The following is a 26837-nucleotide window of genomic DNA, read 5'->3' as shown; positions in this document are numbered from 1 at the left end:
GTCCCTAGTTTTCTTATAAATGCCAGGCTAAAACACATCATTTTACCCAGGCTTTTAATTAGGTTTTTTTTTTTTTTAAATATTATCAGGTTTTAATAGTCGTCTTCTGCTTCATGGGTACTTTTTGTGCTGCTTATGATCAATGGCTTGTTTTTAATATTGCAACATGATTTTAATTATAAGCCATCGCAAGTTGGACTCTGAAGAGGCAGCACAGAAATATCCTCAATAATAAATGGCTTAAAATACTTAGCCACAGATATGGAATGGCTGCACATCAGGGTGTAAAACGATACCTTTGGCTGGATTTCGAACCACCCAGTAAACATTACATCAATACTGAAGTGTTCTTTTTCCGATTAAATCGTAACTTCTGACACTGTGTTCAACAAAACCCTGAACTTGTGATATGGTAACAAGCAAATTCATTTAAACTTAACTGATTATTTATTGGATTGATTTATAGAGTTTTACCCTACCATTCCCCAGAAGGTTCAAGGTGGTTTACAACAAATTTAACAGACACAATAATTAAACATAATATTGACCTTAAAATCTAATTTCATTTTTAAAATACAGCCAGTTCAGTTATAAAAAATTAAATCTACAGCCACCTCTACTCGCACAAGACATCACCCTGCCAATGAAAGTGCGTCTATGGTCTTCCCAGTTGCAATGTATGGCCGTGAAAGTTGGACCATAAGGAAGGCCGAGCGTCAAAGAATTGAGGCTTTTGAACTCTGGTGCTGGAGAAGACTCTTGCGAGTCCCTTGGACTGCAAGGTGAACAAACCGGTCAGTCCTAGAGGAGATCAGCCCTGATTGTTCCTTAGAAGACCAGATCCTGAAGATGAAACTCAAATACTTTGGCCACCTCATGAGAAGGAAGGACACCCTGGAGAAGAGCCTAATGTTGGGAGTGATTGAGGGCAAAAGAAGAAGGGGACAACAGAGAATGAGGTGGCTGGATGGAGTCACTTAAGCAGCTGGTGCAAACTTAAATGGACTTCGATAAATTGTCCATGGGATCGCGATGGGTTGGACATGACTTCGCACCTAACAACAATAAGCACTCTTTGTGGGGGAGGCGTAATGGGAGAGAGGGTCCCAAATGTACAAGAATTTATTGAAGTGGCAGCTTCTAATCAGGTCAGCAGTGTTGGATTCCCTGCTCCTCCACAGGCAGGCAGCTGAGTGTCCTTGGGCTAATTACAGTCCTGATAGTGCTGTTCTTGCAGAGCAGACCTGTCAGAGCTCCTTCAGCCCCACCTACCCTCACAGGGTGTCTGTTGTCGGGAGAGGAAGGGAAGGTGATTTTAAGCTGCTTTGAGACTCCTTCTGTTAGTGAAAAGCGGGCTATAAAAACCAACTCTTCTTCCTCTTCTTAATAAAATCTAAGTTCTTCAGTTGATCTGACGACTAAAATGGCCAGTGATTATATTATAGAAAAAGACAGTTACCCATTTCTGCCTGTCCACACATGTAACTTCACAATACTATACATTTTAGGATTACCAAAAATTCCATGTACTATATTAAAGATCTGGGTATTACCAATGCAGTGTCACCATTGGTACACGATGACATCATGACATTTTGAAAATGTCATGGTCATTTCTGCCATATTTCTGGGTAATATTTAAGTCATGACATCATCACACAACAGTGCTCTCTCAGGAGTGTATCTTTTGCTAAGGAGATCATAAGGAAGGAAAGTAACCACAAGAAGCAGCCGAATATATGAAGAGAGAAGAAGCCAACGGCTGGCGATGTGACTGAACCCCTGAGGAATTCCTCTGAAGAGCTGGAGAGTGGAAGGCCAGTTATCCACCTAGAAACCTTGGTTTGGCAAACAGCTACTCTTCTCCACTTCTTCCCACAAATGGACAAAGACCTTTTCTGCACCTCAGTGTTCCCACACTGTTTTCCAGCCATTTGAATCCCCAGCTGACACTCCAACTTAGCAACATTCAGGGATCCCCCCCTTGAATTTGGATCTGATCCTCCCTATGTTTTCCACACTTTCTTTGAAAAGGGTGTGTGTGGCTGTGTCATCATGTACTTTATTAGCGATGGAACCTCCTTTTTTGGCACTTGGGAAGTATAACATCCTAGGTCTGTAAAAAAAAGGCTGGATGTATGGTGGGAAGCAGCATGGTTGCCCCTATGGTCAGTGATAATCAAACTGGATACACCGATTCATAACCGTTTTTCAATACCTATGATGATGATGATGAAGAAGAAGAGTTGGTTCTTATATGCCACTTTTCTCTCCCTGAAGGAATCTCAAAGTGGCCTCCAATCGCCTTCCCTTTCCTCTCCTCGCAACAGACACCCTGTGAGGTGGGTGAGGCTGAGAGAGCCCTAATATGACTGAAGAAGAAGAGTTTATTCTTATATGCCGCTTTTGTCTCCCTGAAGGAATCTCAAAGTGGCCTCCAATCGCCTTCCCTTTCCTCTCCTCGCAACAGACACTCTGTGAGGTAGGTGAGGCTGAGAGAGCCCTGATATTACTGCTCGGTTGAAGCAGCTTTATGCAAGCTAATGTTTTGTCGTGTACTTTTTCAGTGACAGATTCTCCCTGATCCTTCGTAGTCACCAGCTATGCAAATGGCGGGTGGGTATTCATACAAAATCCTCATAAAAATCATATTCCATTCAAAATTGTTGAAAGGGATACACGAATTTGTAACAGTATTATTCAGTAATTATGAAGCAATGTTAAAAGGAAACACAAAACATGTTGAGTTTCCACAATTGTCAAATCAGTTATATAATTCCATCATTTCCAGATATTTAAAAGATTAAATTGTCATTGAAAACACACGGGGAGTTACAGGGGAAAGGTGGGGGAGATTACAAAATAAAAAAAGCATGAGGCAACTAAACCTACCGACAAAGTCGAAAAAAGATGAAAAAGAAAAGTAATTGCATGGAGAATTGTACATTAAATCTCACCGTCCCTGCATTATAACAGATCAGTATTATTTAAAAAAAACAGTGTCATAACTCAATCAAAACTACGCTGAAAAAAATAATTCTGTTGTTAGTGGAACTTGGGGACAGGAGTGGGTTGTACATGTGATGAAGATGTCACAAACGGGTGGCAAGACGCAAAATTGAAAACTGTGAGTTAATAACTGAAGGAATAAAAGATGGCATGAAAAGTGGATGTGGTAATGGACCATTAAATTTGGAGCTACCCCTGATGCTGCCAAATTTGCAGAAAGTTTTCTTCTTCTTTTTATTTGTTAGCTGGCGATTGGTGGAGCAGGTTTTCCAACTGGGCAGGTCTTTCACAGGATGCTTTTGGCTTTACAGGAGCTCTACGCATTCCTGGAGTTCGGGAGGGCTTCTTTCATGCACTGCTGCAAATTTTGAAGTGATTTGTATACCCAGTGTAGACTTAAAAAAAAAAACCCTGTGCAGGAAAGATAAAACTTTTAAAAATATTCGCTGGGGTTGTGAAATGAAATGTGCAGAGTAAGAAGTGATCACAAAGTTGAATAAGAAACTGTGAACAAGAAGATACATAGGTGAAGGTATAAGTGATCAGATTCTGGTTGATGTGGTCTCCTATAGAGATAACGCTAAGCCAGGGGTAGTCAAGCTGCGGCCCTCCAGATGTCCATGGACTACAATTCTCATGAGCCTCTGCCAGCGAATGCTGGCAGGGGCTCATGGGAATTGTAGTCCATGGACATCTGGAGAGCCACAGTTTGACTACCCCTGTGCTAAGCCATGGTTAGGGGTGCCTTTGAAAACAGTCCAGAAACTTCAGCTGGCCCAAAATGTCGTGCACACCCTATTAGCAGGGGTTGGCCACAGGGATTGTGTCATCCTGCTGCTAGAAGATCCACACTGGTTATCTGTTTCTGGGCACAATTTAAAGTGCTGGTTCTCAACTTTAAAGCCTAAGTGGCTTGTGAGCCAGCGTACCTGAAGGATCATCTCCTCAAATAGTACCCATCTTGCCAGTTAAGATCTCGATCTCAAGCCCTGTTCCGTATGTCCCTGCCTTAAAAGTGAGATAGGTGACAACTAAAGATGGGGCATTTTCTGCGGTGCTAACTCACTTTTTGAATGTCCTCCCCCTTGATCCCCCCTAGCACCCACTTTATCTGTTCCAGTATATATTTCTGGTAAGGTCTTGGAGGAGGAGCATGTCTCATGGCTTAAGTGCCACTCAGCGCTTAACAGCCACTCATGGCAGCTGTCCCACCCCTGAGTGCCTTCTCCTCCTCCTCCAACCAGTTTGCCTGTCTGTCGAGCGGCCAGCCAATCGCCTTTCGTTCCCCCACCCCCGACCACCCTCTCCTCCTTCCCCTTCCCTCTGAGGCTTGGAGGCTGCAGATCCCTGCCTCGTGAGAGCTGCCCTGCTGTTGAGTTTCATGGCTGCCTGCAGCCTTTCCAGGTCCGGGGGGAGGAATGGGCCATCCACAGATTTCTTCCACTCCACCCCCCTAATCTAGCCCTTGTTGCATTCCTGAATGCAATGGGCTTGGTCCCTAGTTTTCTTATAAATGCCAGGCTAAAACACATCATTTTACCCAGGCTTTTAATTAGGTTTTTTTTTTTAAAAAATATTATCAGTTTTTAATAGTCGTCTTCTGCTTCATGGGTACTTTTTGTGCTGCTTATGATCAATGGCTTGTTTTTAATATTGCAACATGATTTTAATTATAAGCCATCGCAAGTTGGACTCTGAAGAGGCAGCACAGAAATATCCTCAATAATAAATGGCTTAAAATACTTAGCCACAGATATGGAATGGCTGCACATCAGGGTGTAAAACGATACCTTTGGCTGGATTTCGAACCACCCAGTAAACATTACATCAATACTGAAGTGTTCTTTTTCCGATTAAATCGTAACTTCTGACACTGTGTTCAACAAAACCCTGAACTTGTGATATGGTAACAAGCAAATTCATTTAAACTTAACTGATTATTTATTGGATTGATTTATAGAGTTTTACCCTACCATTCCCCAGAAGGTTCAAGGTGGTTTACAACAAATTTAACAGACACAATAATTAAACATAATATTGACCTTAAAATCTAATTTCATTTTTAAAATACAGCCAGTTCAGTTATAAAAAATTAAATCTACAGCCACCTCTACTCGCACAAGACATCACCCTGCCAATGAAAGTGCGTCTATGGTCTTCCCAGTTGCAATGTATGGCCGTGAAAGTTGGACCATAAGGAAGGCCGAGCGTCAAAGAATTGAGGCTTTTGAACTCTGGTGCTGGAGAAGACTCTTGCGAGTCCCTTGGACTGCAAGGTGAACAAACCGGTCAGTCCTAGAGGAGATCAGCCCTGATTGTTCCTTAGAAGACCAGATCCTGAAGATGAAACTCAAATACTTTGGCCACCTCATGAGAAGGAAGGACACCCTGGAGAAGAGCCTAATGTTGGGAGTGATTGAGGGCAAAAGAAGAAGGGGACAACAGAGAATGAGGTGGCTGGATGGAGTCACTTAAGCAGCTGGTGCAAACTTAAATGGACTTCGATAAATTGTCCATGGGATCGCGATGGGTTGGACATGACTTCGCACCTAACAACAATAAGCACTCTTTGTGGGGGAGGCGTAATGGGAGAGAGGGTCCCAAATGTACAAGAATTTATTGAAGTGGCAGCTTCTAATCAGGTCAGCAGTGTTGGATTCCCTGCTCCTCCACAGGCAGGCAGCTGAGTGTCCTTGGGCTAATTACAGTCCTGATAGTGCTGTTCTTGCAGAGCAGACCTGTCAGAGCTCCTTCAGCCCCACCTACCCTCACAGGGTGTCTGTTGTCGGGAGAGGAAGGGAAGGTGATTTTAAGCTGCTTTGAGACTCCTTCTGTTAGTGAAAAGCGGGCTATAAAAACCAACTCTTCTTCCTCTTCTTAATAAAATCTAAGTTCTTCAGTTGATCTGACGACTAAAATGGCCAGTGATTATATTATAGAAAAAGACAGTTACCCATTTCTGCCTGTCCACACATGTAACTTCACAATACTATACATTTTAGGATTACCAAAAATTCCATGTACTATATTAAAGATCTGGGTATTACCAATGCAGTGTCACCATTGGTACACGATGACATCATGACATTTTGAAAATGTCATGGTCATTTCTGCCATATTTCTGGGTAATATTTAAGTCATGACATCATCACACAACAGTGCTCTCTCAGGAGTGTATCTTTTGCTAAGGAGATCATAAGGAAGGAAAGTAACCACAAGAAGCAGCCGAATATATGAAGAGAGAAGAAGCCAACGGCTGGCGATGTGACTGAACCCCTGAGGAATTCCTCTGAAGAGCTGGAGAGTGGAAGGCCAGTTATCCACCTAGAAACCTTGGTTTGGCAAACAGCTACTCTTCTCCACTTCTTCCCACAAATGGACAAAGACCTTTTCTGCACCTCAGTGTTCCCACACTGTTTTCCAGCCATTTGAATCCCCAGCTGACACTCCAACTTAGCAACATTCAGGGATCCCCCCCTTGAATTTGGATCTGATCCTCCCTATGTTTTCCACACTTTCTTTGAAAAGGGTGTGTGTGGCTGTGTCATCATGTACTTTATTAGCGATGGAACCTCCTTTTTTGGCACTTGGGAAGTATAACATCCTAGGTCTGTAAAAAAAAGGCTGGATGTATGGTGGGAAGCAGCATGGTTGCCCCTATGGTCAGTGATAATCAAACTGGATACACCGATTCATAACCGTTTTTCAATACCTATGATGATGATGATGAAGAAGAAGAGTTGGTTCTTATATGCCACTTTTCTCTCCCTGAAGGAATCTCAAAGTGGCCTCCAATCGCCTTCCCTTTCCTCTCCTCGCAACAGACACCCTGTGAGGTGGGTGAGGCTGAGAGAGCCCTAATATGACTGAAGAAGAAGAGTTTATTCTTATATGCCGCTTTTGTCTTCCTGAAGGAATCTCAAAGTGGCCTCCAATCGCCTTCCCTTTCCTCTCCTCGCAACAGACACTCTGTGAGGTAGGTGAGGCTGAGAGAGCCCTGATATTACTGCTCGGTTGAAGCAGCTTTATGCAAGCTAATGTTTTGTCGTGTACTTTTTCAGTGACAGATTCTCCCTGATCCTTCGTAGTCACCAGCTATGCAAATGGCGGGTGGGTATTCATACAAAATCCTCATAAAAATCATATTCCATTCAAAATTGTTGAAAGGGATACACGAATTTGTAACAGTATTATTCAGTAATTATGAAGCAATGTTAAAAGGAAACACAAAACATGTTGAGTTTCCACAATTGTCAAATCAGTTATATAATTCCATCATTTCCAGATATTTAAAAGATTAAATTGTCATTGAAAACACACGGGGAGTTACAGGGGAAAGGTGGGGGAGATTACAAAATAAAAAAAGCATGAGGCAACTAAACCTACCGACAAAGTCGAAAAAAGATGAAAAAGAAAAGTAATTGCATGGAGAATTGTACATTAAATCTCACCGTCCCTGCATTATAACAGATCAGTATTATTTAAAAAAAACAGTGTCATAACTCAATCAAAACTACGCTGAAAAAAATAATTCTGTTGTTAGTGGAACTTGGGGACAGGAGTGGGTTGTACATGTGATGAAGATGTCACAAACGGGTGGCAAGACGCAAAATTGAAAACTGTGAGTTAATAACTGAAGGAATAAAAGATGGCATGAAAAGTGGATGTGGTAATGGACCATTAAATTTGGAGCTACCCCTGATGCTGCCAAATTTGCAGAAAGTTTTCTTCTTCTTTTTATTTGTTAGCTGGCGATTGGTGGAGCAGGTTTTCCTCTCAGCCTATACCCTGCTGTAGGTGCCACCGGATTTTTTTTTTTTTTGCCTTTTTTTAAAGCAGAAAGTTGTATGAACATCAATGATCTAAGAATGCTGATGTGGCAGTTTGCATATGTCCAGAAATAGTCAAAGTGAGTGTTGATAATGCTCACCTTTTGTATTTCGAGGTATGACAGAAAACAAGGAGAACCTGAACTACATGGCAGCATAGCCCAGATGAAGATTTCAAACTTTGGGACTTCATTGGAGCAATAAGTTAGTTCGTGAAACTCTACGGCAACAGTGGAGCGGCAGCAGTGGCAGCGCCCCCCCTGGCCAAGCTGCTCATCCTGCCGCGACCCCTGTGAAAGGGTCATTTGACCCCAAAAAGGTCCCGACCCCAGGTTGAGAACCACTGCTCTATGGAATGCTTCCCTTGACCACAACTCAAACAGGCCTCTCTCTGTAATGTATCATCACTCTGCTCCTACCATTTTGTAGCCTGTAAGTATAAATAACTGATTTGGATGTCCATGTCAATTAATCATCTTCATTCTCATTTATATCTGATGAAATGTTTTGACTAAGGGCAATTTTAGTGATTCTCGGCCATGGATGGAACTCAAGAACAGGGTCTCATAATTACTATCATGGTCCCCACACAGAGCCAGGTAGGTCACCATGACAATGGCATTGATCATGTTCTGTTCCTTATGCTGTTAAAAAAAAATCCTTAATCACAATAGCATTGTCAGGTAGGGTCCAAATGCACAAAAGTTAAGCTATGCCCCTGAATCCACCCCCCACACTCAAAGGAGGATGCTAAAACCACTCTTTGATAAGAGGAGCCACGTGGTCCTTGCAGTACTGGCAGTGGCACACTGTCCAAACAGTTCAATTCTGGCCCACAGCAACCATAAGAACATTTGGAGCATCACCAGTTGGCACTGGAGCGATTGCTCGGCTCAGCTTGCTCTTAGTAGCCCATGGGCTCCCAAGGCGGAATTCTACCAGGAACTTTTCTGATAAGTTAAAAGGACAGTCTTCCTCTGTTCCTCTGTAAGTGGGAAGGGGAGGAACCTGCAGGCTTTCCTCTGCACCCTTATGTCCTTGACCCATCTCATCTTGCTTCCTACCTCATGCATTTTCCACAGGCTCTGAACAAGCCAAACTGGATGGGCTTTAATCTTCATTTCGCTGAACGTCTCAAACTCTAGGAGGCTTCCAGATTACTAAATTAATATTTAGTAATTAGATCTTACGAAAAGTTCTCTTCTTCATTTTCTCTATGCAGGCAGGAGAGGCCAAACTGCAGAGCATTCCCATTCATTGCCAGCAAAAACTGAGAAGTGTGATTGGCAGGGCTGACCCAACAGAAGAGGATTCCAAAAAAAGAGAGCCAAAACCCACGCAAGTGATTTAGAAGACATGTACCTTCAAAGGAGCACAAGGGCCGTCGGCTGTCCTCCTGTCTATTGATCCAGATGATGAGCAGGCTCTGTGGGAGACCAACAGAGAACATGGAAAGTCAACATAAAAGAACCAGAAGCCCAGCTGAAGGGAGGCCTCCCCAATTCACTCCCTTTTCAATAGACTCAGCCTCTCCCCTTTTCCTGCCCTTGCTTTGCCCTATAAGAATGACTGACAAGCCCAGATTTAACGAAGGGATTTTGTGGGCTTAAAGCATGTGACCATTTCTTCCTCCTGTTTTCTCCATTAACCCCTTTTTTCAAATTTATTTCCCAAATTCCCCTCTATGGCATTTCCTCCCCTCTCTCAACTATTCGTCTTCTAAATGGGATCTTAACAGCTGCAGGGAAACATCAGGGCCACCAAGTGCCATTCCTCTATGGCAGTGGTCCCCAACCTGCGGGCCGCGGCCCGGTGCCGGGCCGCAAAGGCCATGGCGCCGGGCCGCGGCTCCCTCTCCCCGCCCCCCCCCCCGCAGTAAAAAACTTCCGAGGCCGCAAGCTTGCGGCCCGGGAAGCTACTTACTGTGGGAGGGCGGGGAGAGGGAATCAGGGCCGGGCCGCGCCCGTGCAGGCCGCGCCGGCTCGGCCCGATCTGCGGGCGCGGCCGGGCGCGGCTCGCGGGTGCGGCCGGCGGGCGTGGCCGGGCGCGGCTCGCGGGTGCGGCTGGCGGGCGCGGCCGGGCGCGGCTCGCGGGTGCGGCCGGCGGGCGCGGCCGGGCGCGGCCCGATCCTCGGGCGCGGCCCGCGGGCGCGGCCCGAAGCGTGGGCGTGGCCCGCGCGGGCGCGGTCCCTGCGGGTGCGGCCCGATGCCCTGCCGGTCCCCAGCCTAAAAAAGGTTGGGGACCACTGCTCTATGGGGCAGGACCAAGTACCATTTCTCCAGGCCCCACAGCAATACTCTCACCTAAAGAACACAAGTTCCTTTGGTGCTAGATAAGTGCTAAGGGCTACAGGTTGAGAAGGGCTACCTGCAGGGGACTGAGGAAGGAAATCAGAAGTCTTCCTATTACTCATGGGTTTAATTCATTGTTTTCACAATCATTTATTACACCAGGAGCAACTGAAGGCTTCAGTTCAGATCTGCCCCCTCCCTTTATCAACACGTGTTCTCCCTTTTTACCGAAGAAGAAGAAGGGAGTGTGGGGAAAAGTTGGAGCTGGGGCAAAAAACCCGTGTTAGGGGTGGTAATCTGGCCCACCATCTTAAGTCCCCTATGCAGAATGACCTTCCTGTGATCCTGGTTGTTATTAAGGAAATAAGGAAATCAGCAGAAATTCACAAGATCATCAGTTTAATTAATATTGACCACTGTGGGTTTCATGTCAATTTTTTAAGGTCTGTCATAATCTAGGGTAGACTTTGTTATGTCTAGCTTTGAGCATATATTCACTTGTGGAAGAAGAAGAATTGGTTTTGTACCCCGCTTTTCACTGCCCAAAGGAGTCGCAAAGTGGTTTATAATCTCTTTCCCTTCCTCTCCTTTCAATAGACATCCTGTGGGATAGGTGAGGCTGAGAGAGCTCTGACAGGACTGCTCTGTGAGAACAGCTCTAATAGGACTGGGACTGGCCCAAGGTCACTTAGGTGGCTGCATGTGGAGGAGTGGGGAATCAAACCCGGCTCTCCAGATTAGAGGCCACCATTCCTAACCACTACATCAAGCTGGCTGTAATTTGTAATCACAAATTGACACACACACCCCCTCCCCAGTTATCCCAATGTTCCAAATTGGTATTTTGAACATTTCACCTGCATGGTGCACTAGGCCCTGGACAATCTCTCACAAAGAGTTGAAAATGAGATATTGGTGAGCCAGTATCTAAACTTGTGATGGATTCATACCTAACACTGCATTTTACCAAACCCCACGTGTGGCTGAATCATATGGCCTTTTATGGGCGGTAAAGATCCAGATTTTTGGGACCTGTGTTACTTTGAGGCTTTGGCCTGTACGGATATGGTAGCTGCCATCTGTGTGGAGTTAGAATATGTTACACAGTAATGTTTCTTGGAAAGCATAATGGCTCTGTGGTGACAGGCACTCATTCAGAACTCAGCTCCAGGGACTTTTGGAAACCCCTTCATGATGCTCTGTAGTATTTGCTGAAAACTTTGGTGCCACTTTAACAGGCAGCAGAATAACAAGAATCTCCTACGGTACAGGCTGTGGGAGCTTCGCCAGGCTAGGATGATTCACTGGAAACCATATAACCCACTTCTTGGATGTATAATGGAGCTTGGAATAGTCCTGGTGTTACACAACAATTCTTCAGAGAACAGCCTACCATAGACCAGACTGAGTCTTAAAGGAGAAGTGAAAACATTTTCAAATGAAGACCTCCTTAATTCTCTGCCTTTCCTATTTCAGTAACCCTTACTTTATGGTTGGCAAGAAGAGTTTTTGCAGGTTTTATATTAAGACCTATTTTTAAGCACCAAGGGCTTAGCATTGGAAGATTCAGTTAGCCAAGTCTCAAGTACCATTTTTGTTTTTTTAAAAAAAACCATTATTAGCTTAGCTTAGAACCCTTGAAAATTCTGGGTTTACAATGGAAACTCTGACAGAACTCTGGTTATAAACTGAATACCATGCTAACACATCCAGAGCAAGGTGCAATACTTTCCGTGGGCTTATAACAGATCCCAAACACATGTTTCATAAAATTCAACACTCTATCAACTGGTTGAACAGCAGTGGTAGATAGCCAAAAGGTAAATCTTCGAATGATTCAAAGATTCCCTTTCTAGACTGGGGTGTCACATTGCGCTGGGTCACTAGAAGACCACAGTATGATTTCGTGGAGAAGCAAAAGTTATTATGCCCCATTTCAGCCACAAAGGCCCAACAGAAAATGTTGACTCCCCACCTTGCTCAGAGTTAGGGCAATAAGAAAGATCTATTTGTCCATACACCATAATGACATTATTACCCCCATAATGTGATATTTGATCAGATGGAATTCAACAATAAATATGGTGGCTACTGAAGGAAATTGGGAATACAGAACATGCATGTTAAAATTGTATTATTGAATGATGCTGAAGTTGTATGAGGATGTGGGGGACTAAGGAGAATTTCAGTGGAGAGTGCAGGCATGGAGCTAATGCAGGACAGGTGGGCTATCAAGGAAGTAATAGTCAAATCTTATGGTGGTGAAAATTGACGTAGTGTACAAATAACAGTAGGCCAACTGCAGGGGATAAAAATGTATATGCAGAAAGCAAAAAGGAACAAGTGAGGCAGATTATACTTATAGAAGCTTGATCTATTGCACAGTTGTTGTTGTTTTGCCACTTTCCCACATTTGTGAAGTTCCTAGTCATGCTGATACTAGACCAGAGATGTAAAATTGGGCAGGCATTTTGAAGTCATGGGGACTATAGGAAATAAACATTTAGTGAACAATGGAAATACATATAATGGTTTCTTCTTGTGGCTACACTTAGTACTACCCATGTTTAGTGATCTAGCTCCTGCATAAAAAAGCATTTCACTCATTCCAAAAGAGAAAATAAAATTATAGGTTTATATTAAATCCTTGGATAAAAACAAAAAAACACTCTCCTCCCTGAAAATTTCACATTTCTCCTCTACTTAAGGCTGTACATGAATGGCCACTTGAAGCTCATACCAATTTCCTGCTCCTAAGGGAGAAAAAAATAGCCAGGAGTGCTGTCATGCCATTTTAGGAATTGCCTTTACCCCAGTAGTAATATAAAATGGTTGGGCTGATATTGCCCCCCCTCCACATGTCTTCCCTTCAACTCCTGCTGTTTCCTAGCTACAGGTTTCCCATTTACCCTTCCAGGTCTGAATGTCCACCAAGATTCGTGCCTCATCCATGAGGAGAAGAACATGGACCACATTCAGAATCACTCAGTTCTGTGGAATTCAGGGGTTGAGAAGGCAACATATAAAGCATTTCAGTCACTGCAATCTGATTTTGATAACATCTACTATGAACCCACATACACCTAGTGAGAAAGTCACATCCTCAGTCAGGTACCCAGATTTTGCATGAGCAGTCTCAAAATGAGAAGGTGCCCAATACATTCCTGGGGGGTGGGTAGGGAGAGAAAAATGGAGTTCTCTTTTCTGTGCCCCCTCCAACAAGGTTTTAGGTGGGGAAAATGGGAAATTTTTGGAGAGCCTATATACATACATACATACATACATACATACATACATACATACATACATACATACATACATACATACATACATACATACATACATACATACATAGTGTTAAATGTGCAAGGATTGTCAGTAGCACCATGCTCTCAATTTAGTTTGGAAGTATGTTTGTGTTTCTGCTTGTAGAAAACGAAAACATTTATATTTTACATTCCATAAAGATGCCAAGTAATATAATTTTATATGCTGAGCTGCAAATGATGTATTTTATGTTGCTAAAGTAGCAAAACTTGGTTTAGGATTAATTGGAAAGTAAGCACAGCATATATTTTAATGTTTTTTCTGAAAATAGTCAGTTTTTCAGGGCGGGAATTTCACTCTATGGCTTCAAAATTTCCAGACATTTCTAATATCTGTTTTGCACTAATACCTCATACCTAAAGCCTTTCTTCATCCTGACCTTAATGGCTTAGGCTGACTTTATGTTGTCCGATCTCGGAAGCTAAGCAGGGGCAGCCCTAGTTAGTACTTAGATGGAAGATAAACATGGAACTCCAGAGGTGCAGGTGCAGGAAAAGGCAAACCTGTTTGTCTCTTGCTTTGAAACCGTCTGCTCAGGTTGCCAATTCTGGATATTTGGGGGCAGAGCCCGGAGAAGGTGAAATTTTGGGAGGGGAAAGAGACTGCTCTACAAAACAGTCACTTTCTCCAGGGGATTTGATCTCTGCCATCTGAAGATCAGTTATATTTCCAGATCTCCAGTCCATGACTGGAGAGTGGCAACCTTCTCCCACAGGTCATCCACAGAATTTCCTGCATTCTGCAGGGGGTTGGACTAGATGACACTGGAGGTCCCTTCAAACTCTATGATTCTACGATCAGTTGCTGAGAGTGGTGGGCAATAAATCTAACAACAACAACCACAACAACAACTTCTTTGAAAGAAATTTACACACACAAAGAATGTCCTCAAAAGGCCATTACAGAATCATGTGAATGTGACTGTTTTGTAGAAAAACAAGTTACAAGAGGATTTTTGGTGGGAGGTGTATTTTTTGAATAAAGTATAACCACTGGATTCAGAGGCTTCAGGCCTCTGCATTTAGCTTATTTGACTGTTTTTGTATCAGTTAGGCTTTCTGAAACATCGCATGAGATGCAATCTGAGCACCTGAGAAGACTGGCTATTATGATTCTATTCGCCACATGAACATGGAATGCTCCAGAGATAAAGAGCATTTACAGGACAGATTCAGGGTGAGTTGATCAGGCAACCTGTGAGCTTAGCGACTTTACACCTTACAGCTGAAATTCCATGTTTCACCTCATCCATCTTCCACAGTCATTAGCTTCCAAAATGAGTAGAGAAGTACGTAATTATCCTTCAATTTACTTTTTAAGATTATTCCCGAGGCCCCTATAAATCATTGTGTCATCTCCCCCACCCCCATTTGCCCTAATGTAGAGGCTCCTTACTTGGGCACTGTCCATGGTGGATGAGGAGAAGCAACCATGAACGGCAGGAAATCAGCAAAATAAAACACAGGTCCAATGGCACATGATACTCTCACTTTTCATTCTAACAAAATTTGAGTCCACTAGTGCTTGAAAGGCCAACAAAATGTTCTAAGCCAAAAGTTTCTTTGATCCAAAGCTTACATTGTCAGATATTTTGCCAGGCTGTTTTGTGTGCGCCCATGCACCCACATTTGGTGCGGGGGGGGGCACTTCTTCAGAACCTCCTCGTTTTCATGCCGGAATGCTGAGTTTAAGAGTGCGGCTATACAGACACCACTCCAGTCTGCTGGATTTGGTACTCTCAGAAGCAAACTGAGTGAGCACCATTTCCTCGCTGTGGTCTGCTTTACAGGTTTTCTATAACCCGACGTGCCTCATGCCAAGCTTACTGTACGTGCAAATCAACCTCTCCTCCCACATTTGAAACAAACATGCTGCTTAAAGGCCCAGCTGTACTAATCTCTAGCTATTCACAATTCAAAGCCAGAATATCTCATTACCACGCTCCCAATCTGCACTGCAATCAAACATCTCGCCTTAATCTCTCTTAAAGGGTTCCAGATTCCCAGAAGCTATGTTTTCCTCATGTCAAGATCACAACCTCTAATACTCTGAAACAAAAACTGTGTTATCTCCTCCGCCCTTATTCTTTTCCGCTGTCGACACAGGATCAAATGGAAAACGAAGTCAGAGGCATGGATACTTACAATTCTTTGCTGACAAGATTGTCACACGCAGATTTCAAGAAAGCAACATTATGATTATACTTCTTAGCTACACAAAGAAGTATTCACCAAGAACTGTAATGAGAAAGCTTTTGATGTCCTTACTTTTGGCTGAAATCTTAAGTTTTGTTAAAAACAATAGAAAGTAAGGTTTAGAAAGCATCCTTTCCATTTATTTGGCTGCCGACTTGATTGGAGGACACTGGCGTGGGCACTGACAGTACAAAATGGGACACGATTAATGCTTGCCTTGACCAGGGCCTGTTTTTGAGAATTTAGAGGCCTCCATTAATTTCACCTGGTCAGCTGGTCCACATACGTGGCTAACAGTCCACACAATCTGAGGAAGAGTGCTTGCACTTGAAAGCTCACGCCTTGAATAAATCTTTGTTGGTCTTAAAGGTGCTGCTGGACTCTGATTTTAGTCCACACAGTATCCTTTGTCTCTGTCTGTTAAGGTTCTGTCTATGTAAAGGATCAAATATATTACAAAATGCATTGTTTACTACTTGTTGCTGCACTTATATGGATGCCAGATCACTGATAAAGGCAGCAATGCCGAAACGCACTTGGTCCGTGGCCCTGAGACATCAGCATGTTCATAGGGTGGTGGTGGTGGGGAGTCTGTGAAATTTTAAATTTAAATTGAGGTCCTGTAGGTTGCTGAAGTGTGAGAACTGCTGGGCGAGAGTTTCATCTGATGAAATGAGCTCTTAGCTCACAAAACCCTTTTGATACTAGGAATTTGTTTGCCTTCAAAGTGCATCAAGATGCTAAAATATTTTTTTTGGGGGGGGAGGGGGGAATGCTACACCTGTATATCACAGCTTTTCCTCTGAAGGTACAATAATAGCAGAAATTGCTACCGTTATGTTCATACTGTTATTCTTTTTCCACCTGTCAATGGGCCAATAAAGAGAACACAATGCTTCAAAAGAAACCAAGAAACCTTTTGTTACAAGTTCAACTCTCCTTGCAAAAAGCTGGTTCCCCAAAAACTTCCTTTTAAAATTTCTGATATCGGAAAACCATGAGAAACAATATTTTTTTCTTTGCTAAATGCTGGATGTGTTTGTGTGCAGAGAATCTGGCTCTTGTTGCTCTGGACTGGAAATTTCTGAATCACAAAATTACACAGGAAGGAAGGAGGCTGGCATTTTGAAGGGCAGAGTGGTGCTTATAGGAGAAGACAGGTCTGGCCTTTGCATCTCTTCTTGAGGAACAAGGATATTTCATCCATGCCAGCTCGCCATGATGTTATGCAACATTGTGGAACGCAGACCAGGAAGCAGAAATTGCATAAAGTTACAAGAATTTTGCTACCAGTCCAGAGGCAAATCTGTTTCTAAAAGTTGATGGGAGTTAAGGGGCCAAAGCCAGGATTTTGTTCAACAGGCAATGAAACCTGCTAAGGTGTTCGGAAGTGATCATTCATTGCAAAGTATGGAAATTGCTTTGCATTGACAGGGGGGAAGAGAGAGAGAGAGAGAGAGAGAGAGAAACCCTATCCCAAAGCTACTAACAATATTTTCAAAATTTATACAGAATAAAGAAAAGTAAAATTAAAAGTCTCTTCTTGTCTATGTTGCTTTATGGTAGGATCCAACCAGAACGGTTTCTAGATATCTCCCATTTTCAAAGGATAATTTTCTGCAGTGGTTGTTCCTAAATATGCTCAAAATTAGTACCTTTTAATAATGAAAGAAATTCTACATCTTTAAACAGCCCGTGGCGCCACGGGCGCCACGGACTAAATAATTCATTAAGCCCCCTAGAGGTGGGCTTTGTCCGTGATTAGGAAGGGTCCGGGTTGGACCCTTCCTCACGACAGACAATCGGAGGGACCAATCGGCAGGCGCGAATAGATGGTAGAGGTAGCATTGAAGCTGCACATCTTTCTCATATCCATAGAATACAGAAAAACTAAGCAGGCCTTTGCATTAGGGAAAATGCAAACTTTATAATCAGCAGACATTATGCAAGTAATTAAATAACAGCCATTCAGCTACTTGCCAACAGCACTGAATCCTGACCTGGAAACTGTCAAATATCCCAATATGTATAGATAAAGCTTTGGAAAGGAGATGCTCGGCTTTAAATCCTTATCCTCTTTTCACTTCTCTCGAAATTGGACCTTCTCCAGTGTAACTTTTCCTTTTATCCAATCCGCTTTCAAAGCCATTTTCTTGAACAAGTTTAGGGAGCATTTCTGCCATGTTCCCATCACCTTTCCTTGAAGCCGCTGCCTGAGAGTTTTGCTAATAAAACAACAGACAAAGTAAGAACAAGGACCTTCGTGAAAACAAACTGTAATCCCAACTCTCCAAGGACTTAGCTTCTGAAACGGAAGCAAAGAACTTGAAGAAATCTCAGTTCCTCTCAAAGTTTTGCATCAGCTCATTAGCAATGACTAACAATTGTCGGACCTTATCATTCCCACCCACTTATCATTCCCACAAGTGCTGTGCCTCTACACAGAGTACACTCAGTGGTAGCTGAACAGGATCTGGGCTGCTATTCTCCCCCCCCCCTCCATTTCAGGTATTTAGCCTATGTGCAGCCAGAGGCATAAGGCTGTGGCTAGAGCCAAAGGGCTCTCAGACAGCAGGTGGGTCAGGTGGGCTGGCTGGGGAAATCCCCATGTACCTCAGGGAACACATATGTTTCCCTAAACAGTACTTTCCTGGGACTCTTTCAAGTTAGGAAAATGGCGCAGGGAGTACACAAGCTATACCTGGCTCAGAATTTTCACTCTTCTATCAGCCACTATGGCCATATTCGCCCATTCTACTGCAAGCGTGGTGTAGTGGTTAAGAGCAGCAGCTTATAATCTGGTGAGCCGGGTTTGGTTCTCCACTCCTCCACATGCAGCCAGCTGGGTGACCTTGGAATAGTCACAGCCCTGTTAGTGCTGTTCTGACCGAGTAGTCCTGTCAGAGCTCTCTCAGCCCTGCCTACCTCACAGGGTGTCTGTTGTGGGGAGAGGAAGGGGAAGGCGAATGTAAGCCTCTTTGAGACTCCTTCAGGCAGTGAAAACTGGATATAAAAGCCAACTCTTCTTCTTCTTCAACACTGAGGATAGACTACTGCAACATGCTGTGTGTAAGACTGCTCCCTGAAGTCAGCTTGGCACCTTAGTACAAAATGCCAGCAGCACAGTTGTTATGCCTGATCTTAGCCAAAAGGCTGAGTAACGATCCAGCAGCACAGTTATCAAATGGAACAAATATGACAAGTCATATTACTGAGGAATATAGAACATCTGCACAGCCTGCCATCCTTTTTTGTCGATTCAGTTCAAGGTGCTGCAGATGCCAAGGCATCCAACCTCTTTCCTGGCACCCACCAAGTGATTTCAGAAAGGGGGTGTCAATGCTGCCAAAGCAACAGTTTTAAAAATCAGCACAGAAAATCAAAGCTCCAGTGGCCAGTCAGCTTCTGATTGGGTACTGGAGATTTGGTTGTCTGTGCTGATTTTTATAACTGTTGCTTTGGCAGCTGTGCTGGACACACAGCTATATTTGTGTACATTTTCACAATGGTAGCAGCCAGCAGTTGCTGTGTGACTGAAGGTGGAGGTTTTGTGTCTGGCTCTTTCTCCTGCATCAGCTATTTTCTGGCAACTAGGGATGCCAGTCCCCAGATGGGACCTGAGGACCCCCCAGGTTTTCAGCTAATCTCCGGGTGAGAGAGATGAGTTCCCCTTGGGAAAATACTCCACTGAGATCCCTCCCCGTCCCAGATCCTCCCCACTCCTGTTCCACCCCTGAAGTCTTCAGGTTTTCCCCACCCAGAACTGACCATCCTACTGTCTGGCTGAGCCACAATTCCAAAAGTCTTGCAAAGGTGGGGACCTATATAGTGTATATAGTGTAATCAGCCTTAAACCATTTCTGTCCTCGTTCATATGGATATATGTTGTGGACCACCCTCCAAATGAAAATGATGACATGATTGAAAAAGAAGGGGGAACCATTCTGGCATACTTTTTGAACATTGCCCAAAGTGTGCATGCATAGAGTCGCAAATACACATTGAATAATCTGTGGAGGCTACTATGAAAAAGACCAAAAGAATGTGATCAACTATGTCAGATATTTTAATCAGGGGCCTGTGGATCCCCGGGGAGGTTTGCTGGAGCTCTGGAGGGGTCTGTGGTCTTTCTCCTCCTGCCTTAATGGATTGGCCACAAGCTAAGGAGCCAGCCCATTCCATTGCTCCGCCTCCTGAGCATGAGTGAGTTCTCTTGTGATTTCTGGGCTGGGGGAGGGGCCTTCATGCCTAGTCCCACCTTAAACTGCCTCTTGTCTCCCTCCCCCAGATCTCCTTGAGCCTGCCTGCTAACACTGGTATTGGTGACACTTCTGGGGACATGTCACTTCTGGGAGTTGTGCCAGTGTGGCCAGCTGACATAACTTCCAGGGCTCCTTGAAGCCTGAAGAATTATTTCAAGGGCTCCTCCATAGTCAAAAGGTTGAAAAAGGTTGATGTATGTGACCACTCAAAAAGATCCATCCTCATACTTGGTTTCTTTACCCTCAGTGATACCAGCTGTTTAAGTAGCATGATGGTAGACTAGGGTCTGGGAGGCCCAGGTTCAAATTTCCTCCACTCTGCCATAGAATCTTGCTGGGTGCTTTTTGAACAGTCACACAGCCTAACCTACCTCACAGGGCTGTTGTGATGATAAAATGAAGATGAGAATGATGTAAATTGCTTTGCCCCCACTGCAGAGAAATGAAGCAAGCAAGAAAGGAAATAAAATTATGTTCTCTGGCCAATCCTTGATTGATTATGTGCACTCCATAATGTCACCCTCATCTGGATTAGTGTTTGTAGTTATAATGTGCCTCAAATTGCACTAAGAAGGGACGATTTGAAATTTTAAAAAATGAAATAAAATAGTGAGTTTGCAGTTCTAAGAATACTTTGCTGGGGGTAAGACCCACTGAAAAGATTAGTCCAATTCAGATAAGTTTAAGATTACTTTCTGAATTGCCTCAGTTCTGAGAGATTCTAAAAAATAATCCATAAGACTTCATGGAGTCAATAACGATTTTACCACCATATTAAACACTCTGGGTCCAGTAATTCGAATATCTAACATCATTCCCAAATGCCAAAGCAGAAGCAATTTGAATTTTTGGAATTAAATGCAAATTTTCTTGTTATAGGAGATCTTTCCTCCAAATTAAATTAAAAATCTAAGGGCCAATGCGTCCCTTGTGGGGCATATATATTGCTACCTTTCCTTTTGATCTAGATTCTAGATGGATCCTCAAGACAGCTTACCTAGAATAACAAAATACAATTAATTTGAAGATACTTTCATCTTCTCTGACACAGCAGTACTCTGGAGTAGCAATCCCATCCAAACAATTAAGCCCTTCTGGGAGAGGCCTGGAAGAGCACCTTCATCTCTGCTAAGAAGCTCTGTTTGTGTTAGTGTATGTGCCTGAGATAGACAGACAGACAGATAGACAAGACAAACTGACAGATGCCTACCTTGAACAGAAGGCTGCCCACACACTTGACTTAGTTCTAGTATTTTGGACACTAATCCTAATTTTTCACTGCATGGATGTGTTTTTTCCACACCACAAGTTTACCGTTTTTTATAAACTCCACTGTATTACTGTTTCCATACTCCACAGCAACAACTCCACAGTTGATTCAGATCATGAAGAGAGGCAAAGCGAATGGTATGAATCCATCTTGCACCTCAGGATTTCCAAACAGTTGTGTGAACTGGCTCTTAGAAACACGCACCTGTGTCTCATGCACGGTATTGCATTAGCCAGGGACAGTGGTTCTTATACAATGCTTGGAGAAGAGATTATAGGGCTCTGGATTGCAATGAAAACCAGATTATTTTCGTTTTCAGTGAGATGCCCTGGGCAACAGAATAAGAAACTTCACTTGGGCCTCAAATTTTCCCAAGAAGTTACTAGACTTTCTTTTAACGTTGTGCTCCAGCTCCCCTCTGGGTTCTTTCAACATTCTTCTTCCATTTCCCTCCGTTCCTAACAATTCCTCTTTTTAGCAACAAGGTTCTGAAAAAATAAACCCGACACTGTTTTTTTGGCCATTTGGCCCAAAGCGCAGGAGATCACAAGGCCATGAAGAAAGCGAACAGCCCCACCAGCGAACTAATGTATAGCCTTCTGGCAGAAGGCCGGCCAAAAAGAAGCTAAACATTGAGAAATGTTAATATCCCGTTGTTGCCCCTTTAACGATCTCTCTCTCCGCTGGGCCAGGACTGTGGTAAAAATAAAATGTCCTGCCAAACAGCCCTTTCTGAAAGCATGTGGAGACGTTTTAGAAAAGATATAAACTGGGATTCTTTTCCTTCTCAGCTTCTCTTCGGTTACCAGTGTCATTGGCTCAATGCCTTCCTTTGCAGAAAATGCCACATCTGAGAGGATGCCAAGAGCGTAATGGGGTTTCACTAAAACATGCTGAAGATTAGATTCCCCCCCCCCTCCTTGTCTGGGTTGAAATGTAATATTCAACTAGCTACAGCAATGTCGGAACTGGCTTTTGTTTCTATCCTACCAACTGTTGGACGGCTTGGCCTGGCATCAGGAACTGAAATAGTAAACCTACTAGATGCTTCCTCAGAAAGAGGTTCTTCCCCCACCTCTTATTTATTTGGGTCCATCTGTAAATCTTGACTACTTAGTTTGTTAGCCGGTAAGTGAATTCCACATCCCTGCCCCCCTTTAGGGTCTTGCATTCTTGATCGCATTTTGCCCTTTGGAAGCTTCAGGTGACAAAAAAACAGACCTATCCTTTCTCCCTTGCAAAGAGGCAGCACTAATCTGTAGAGAGCATCTGTAATGGGCAAGAGGTTTGTTGCTTAGCTGATTGACCATGGCTAGAGAAGTTTTGCTAAACTGCGAGGGAGCACAAGAGATAAGGCGTGCAGAAAGCGATCACTTCCTAACGGTGAAAGTAGTTCTGAATGGTTGCCAGAATTTTAGACATTAAGAACTCAGATACATGATATGCCCATCACAGGTTCACTCGCTGTCAGACATACATCAGGGGAACTGCCCCTAAACAAGATAGGTAGCTGTGTTAGTCTGTCTCTAGCAGGAGGACAATAAAATCAGAATCCAGTTGTCAGGAAGCTGACTGATTTGGCTTTTCCCCCATGCATAATGTTTCCGCTGGTTTTCTTTGGCCTGCCCACTCCTATCCACCTCCAACCCACTTTTCAATCATTGGACTTTCATAATTGGCAAACCATTCCCTCCCTCCTGCCTTGAAGATGAGTGGTTTCATTTTTTATTCTTTAATAAACGGCACCAAAATATCAATATAGTGACATAGTACAATTATAGTTTAAGTACTATCTCTGAATCCCAACTTTCATTTTTTTAAAAGTAAGTCTCTAGTCCCTTCCCTTGTACAGATATAAGGAATAGGGTGTATATCCACAAGGGAAGGAATTTGAGACCTACTCTTTCATTAACCCCCCCCCCCAGAAGCTAGGAATTCAGAGAACCTGCTTAAAGAATCATTAAAATGCTATATCGACATATCAATATTTTAGCACTTGGAAAAATGCTATCGTGATATATCTATATCTGTATATCAACAAAAGCATGAGCAAAAATTAAAATGGATTGTGTGCTATGATGCTAGCACCCTCCCTTGAAAATTCTCATTATTTAAGGCACGTGCAGAAATAAATAAACTGACTCCTTACAACTGTAAAAACGAAGGAGAGCAGATGTGTGGAAGAATTGTGCTCAAATCGATTCTGTTGCCTGGGGATCAACTGCCAAGAAAATCAGGAGTAAGTCAAGCGTACGGAAAACCCCTTGTTTGTGTGCTTTCAGGGTGAAAGAGCCTTGGAACCCAAAAGAAGTAGCTGTAGGCATAAAACAGGAGTCAAGTCAAGAAACTTTTTTATGAGGTGAAAAACAGTCTCTTTTGATTAAGAAGCAGGGATGGAAACTAGAGCCAACCCCCCCCCCCCAAAAAAAGTATGCCAAACACCATGTAGATCTCTTCCCCTCTACTCGGTTCCTATTCCCGCACATGTACCTCACACACCCCTTTTCCACAGCAATACTGAATGTTCTTGTTCAAACAACCCAACCTGATTAACTCCAGAGCAGAGGTGAGGCTATTTATGGAACGTTCAGCACCACCATAAGAGGTCCCCGACTTCTCCACTCTGCCACCCAACGCGAGGATACAGTTCTTATTTTTAACCTGCTGGTTGTTATTCAGCTGCAACTGATTTCCATGTGGGAACTGTTTGCCAAGGCAAACGCAGCTGCCAGGAAACCGTGCCTGCAAGGTGAGAAGGTAACACACAGTTGTGGCGTCCAGTGCTTTCACTGACCCCCCCCCCCCCAAAGGTTTTGAATTCAACCTGAGGACAGAATGACGCGTTATAACAGGGAGACAGTGTTTTTCAGACACATGCCCACTTGTTACAATGAATGAAGCTGGAGGGGGCGAAGGAATAATTTTTAGGGAACAAACAGCACTTAGGGAGAATCCACAGGTTGAAAAGAAGGATTGTGGCCCTGTGTGTGTGCATGTTCATGTGCCTCACAGAGCATGAGGCCACTCTCTGAAACCACATCCAACTCTCTGAAAAAAATATCATCGGGATAAGCCTTTGTATCACAAAACACCGTGAAGATGATCAAAGAAACATTTCTGCACCCACCTGTTTCAAAAAGGAACCAACATCACACAGTGAGCAGATCCAAGAAAAATATTTGATTTTGTTTTCATTTTTAACGGTTCATTTAATTACATACATTCGTTTTTCGTTTTTCATTTGTTTCGAGGGAAAGCACATATAAATGGGATCCAACTTCCACTTCCATTTGACTGGGATGCTATTGGCTGGAACTTTACTCTCATCCAGGGAACCTTTCCTGCCAAATTTTAAGCAAAGAAAAGGTAACATTTTTGTAGGCAACATGTTTATGGCTCTTAACGCCTTTGTTTCCCACATAATTCGGAAGAAATTCTCAAGGACTGTGGGCCAAACGCAGGCTTGCCAAGCCTCCTATTGGCAAAAAAATAAATTTAATAAAGGTGATGTCATGGCATCTTACACTTATCTTTACACTTACACTTATCTTACACTTATTTCTAAGAATATGTCTGCTGATGACCAAGAAGCACCTCAGCTGATCTCCAATAACAGTACTCTATTAAAGAAAGCTGCTGAAGGAGCTATTGCTCTAGTAGAATGGGTGTTAGGGTTTACTAGTCGTATAAAACCCCATTAAACCCGCACTAAAAGACCCAACATGGCAAGAAAATCCCCACCCACCCCCTAACCAAAGGGGCAAGGAAGGAGGTCAGAAGCGATACACTGCCCATACCCAGGGGGGGAGGGCATCTATCTGTGGAACTCCAGGGTTTTTTAAAGGTAAAATAATAAAGCCCTTCCATTTTCAGAGCCTGGTGCAGGAAAAAAGACAGGCAACATAATCTCCTGAGATAAGCTGTTATGTATGGCAGGACCCTGCCCTACAGTATGGCATACTGTCCCCAACAACCAGTGCACTCCTCAATAGTCTAGGCTTGTGCCAAAGCCAGACACTGATAAAAGTCTGCCAAGAACCTGCTGGGCCAGACTCCGTCTCTTTCTCTGCCTCCCCCTCTCAGTGCCTTGTGTCAGCAAGTTAAGATATTTTTGTTTCATTTGGTATACCCCCAATAATGGTGATTGGCCTCCCTCCTGGTTCTGTTGCTATATGTTTATATATTTTTTAAAAATTATTTTACAAATGCAAATGTTCTCAATTGTAAAAAAAGTTTTAATGTTTTCACATTTGCTGCTTTGGGGACCCCAATCAGGTAGAAAGGTGGCATAAACAGGTAATTTTAAAGAGTATAAACTTTAAAGAGCATAAACTTTAAAGAGTATAAACTTTAAAAAGCATAAACAGGTAATTTTAAAGAGCATAAACAATAATTTTAAAGAACATTTTCTAGCTTTTGTACATGCAAATGCATGACTTTGGCAATCTGGATTTCCAATCATGCACCAAAGCCGAAAAAGACATGTGTTGCCCTATCACCCAACATGGCAACTGTACATATTGGAAGGTTCATATGTAACACACTGCCGCAGGCTATACCAAACCATTTCACATCTCAGGCAGTCTCTCCTTGCAGGCATCCAAAAATGTAACTACCGAAAAACAGGTAGAAGAGTTTGTTTTTATACCCCACTTTTCACTACCCAATGGAGTCTCAAAGTAGCTTACAATCACCTTCCCTTCCCCTCCCCACAACTGACACCCTATGAGGTAAGTGAGGGTGGGAGAGCTCTGAGAGAACTGTGATGGCACAAGGTCACAAGGCTGCACATGGAGGAGTGGGGAATCAAACACGGTTCTCCAGATTAGAGGCCGCTGTTCTTAACCACTGTACCATGCTGGCTTTTAAAGGATCAAATAAGAAATGCTCCTGGCAATGCAGTATGTTCTTAGGCTCTACCTTGAAAACAGGAACTGGACAGGAAACACTGTACTGTTGTGCTTGAAACCCTTACCTTTTCACAAAAAGTTACACTTATGTTGCCTCTCTAGGGCCATTTGGGCAAGTAAAAAAAAACACTGGCTGACCACTTTCCACGAATGCCAGCAAGAAAATAAAGTAAGTGGTATAAGGCGAAAAACAGTTTATTAACTCATAAAGTTCAATATCTTGTTCCAATAAATTTGTTTACAATTAAAAAATGAGTGGTTTCTTTCCAACTTCTATTCTGTAATTATAATTAAACTTAAATATATCTGGAGCCAAAATGGGGACTGGCTAATGATTTACCCGTTTTCAATGTAAAAAATAAGCTCAAACACCACCAATCAGAGGAACTGAGATTCTTCGGTATTGAAAATATCAAACTGCAAAGACATCAACATTTGGATACTAATAAATTGTTACAACAAAGGGAAAGCCCTTATATTTTTGCCGTGGATGCGTTAGGACAAAGGGGATTAAACACACATAGGATTTGACGTGCTTTTTATGGTCACTTTAAAGAGATGGCAGAGCCTCTTGTGGCGCAGTGGTAAGCGGCAGAAACGCTGTCTAAAAGCTCTGCCCATGAGTCTGGGAGTTCAATCCCAGCAGCCGGCTCAAGGTTGACAGCCTTCCATCCTTCCGAGGTCGGTAAAATTCAGCTTGCTGGGGGTTAAATGATAATGACTGGGGAAGGCACTGGCAAGGCC

At 43.2% G+C, this 26837-nt stretch overlaps 1 protein-coding gene and 1 long non-coding RNA gene across 3 annotated transcripts in view; one reads left to right on the top strand and one right to left on the bottom strand.

The window, feature by feature from the left end:
- Window positions 1-9613, top strand: part of LOC143837567 (uncharacterized) — a 29083-nt gene extending 19470 nt beyond the window's left edge. The window contains exons 4-7 of one of the 2 annotated variants that reach the window (XR_013231017.1): window positions 2421-2482; window positions 6924-6985; window positions 7955-8270; window positions 9061-9613. This is a non-coding gene — a long non-coding RNA (uncharacterized LOC143837567). The remainder of the gene's footprint in view (window positions 1-2420; window positions 2483-6923; window positions 6986-7954; window positions 8271-9060) is intronic. The other variant, XR_013231016.1, reaches the window with a different exon arrangement.
- COL8A2 (collagen type VIII alpha 2 chain) overlaps window positions 1-26837 on the bottom strand; it is a 167398-nt gene that overhangs the window by 85466 nt on the left and 55095 nt on the right. The window contains exon 2 of the mRNA XM_077337546.1: window positions 9201-9264. The gene's annotated coding sequence lies outside the window, so the exon portion shown is untranslated. The remainder of the gene's footprint in view (window positions 1-9200; window positions 9265-26837) is intronic.

The sequence above is a fragment of the Paroedura picta genome, chromosome 5 (genome assembly GCF_049243985.1).
Source record: "Paroedura picta isolate Pp20150507F chromosome 5, Ppicta_v3.0, whole genome shotgun sequence".
In the NCBI taxonomy this organism is placed as follows: Eukaryota; Metazoa; Chordata; class Lepidosauria; order Squamata; family Gekkonidae; genus Paroedura; species Paroedura picta.
Note: the sequence above shows the minus strand (reverse complement) of the source record. Positions and strands in the feature narration are given on the sequence as shown.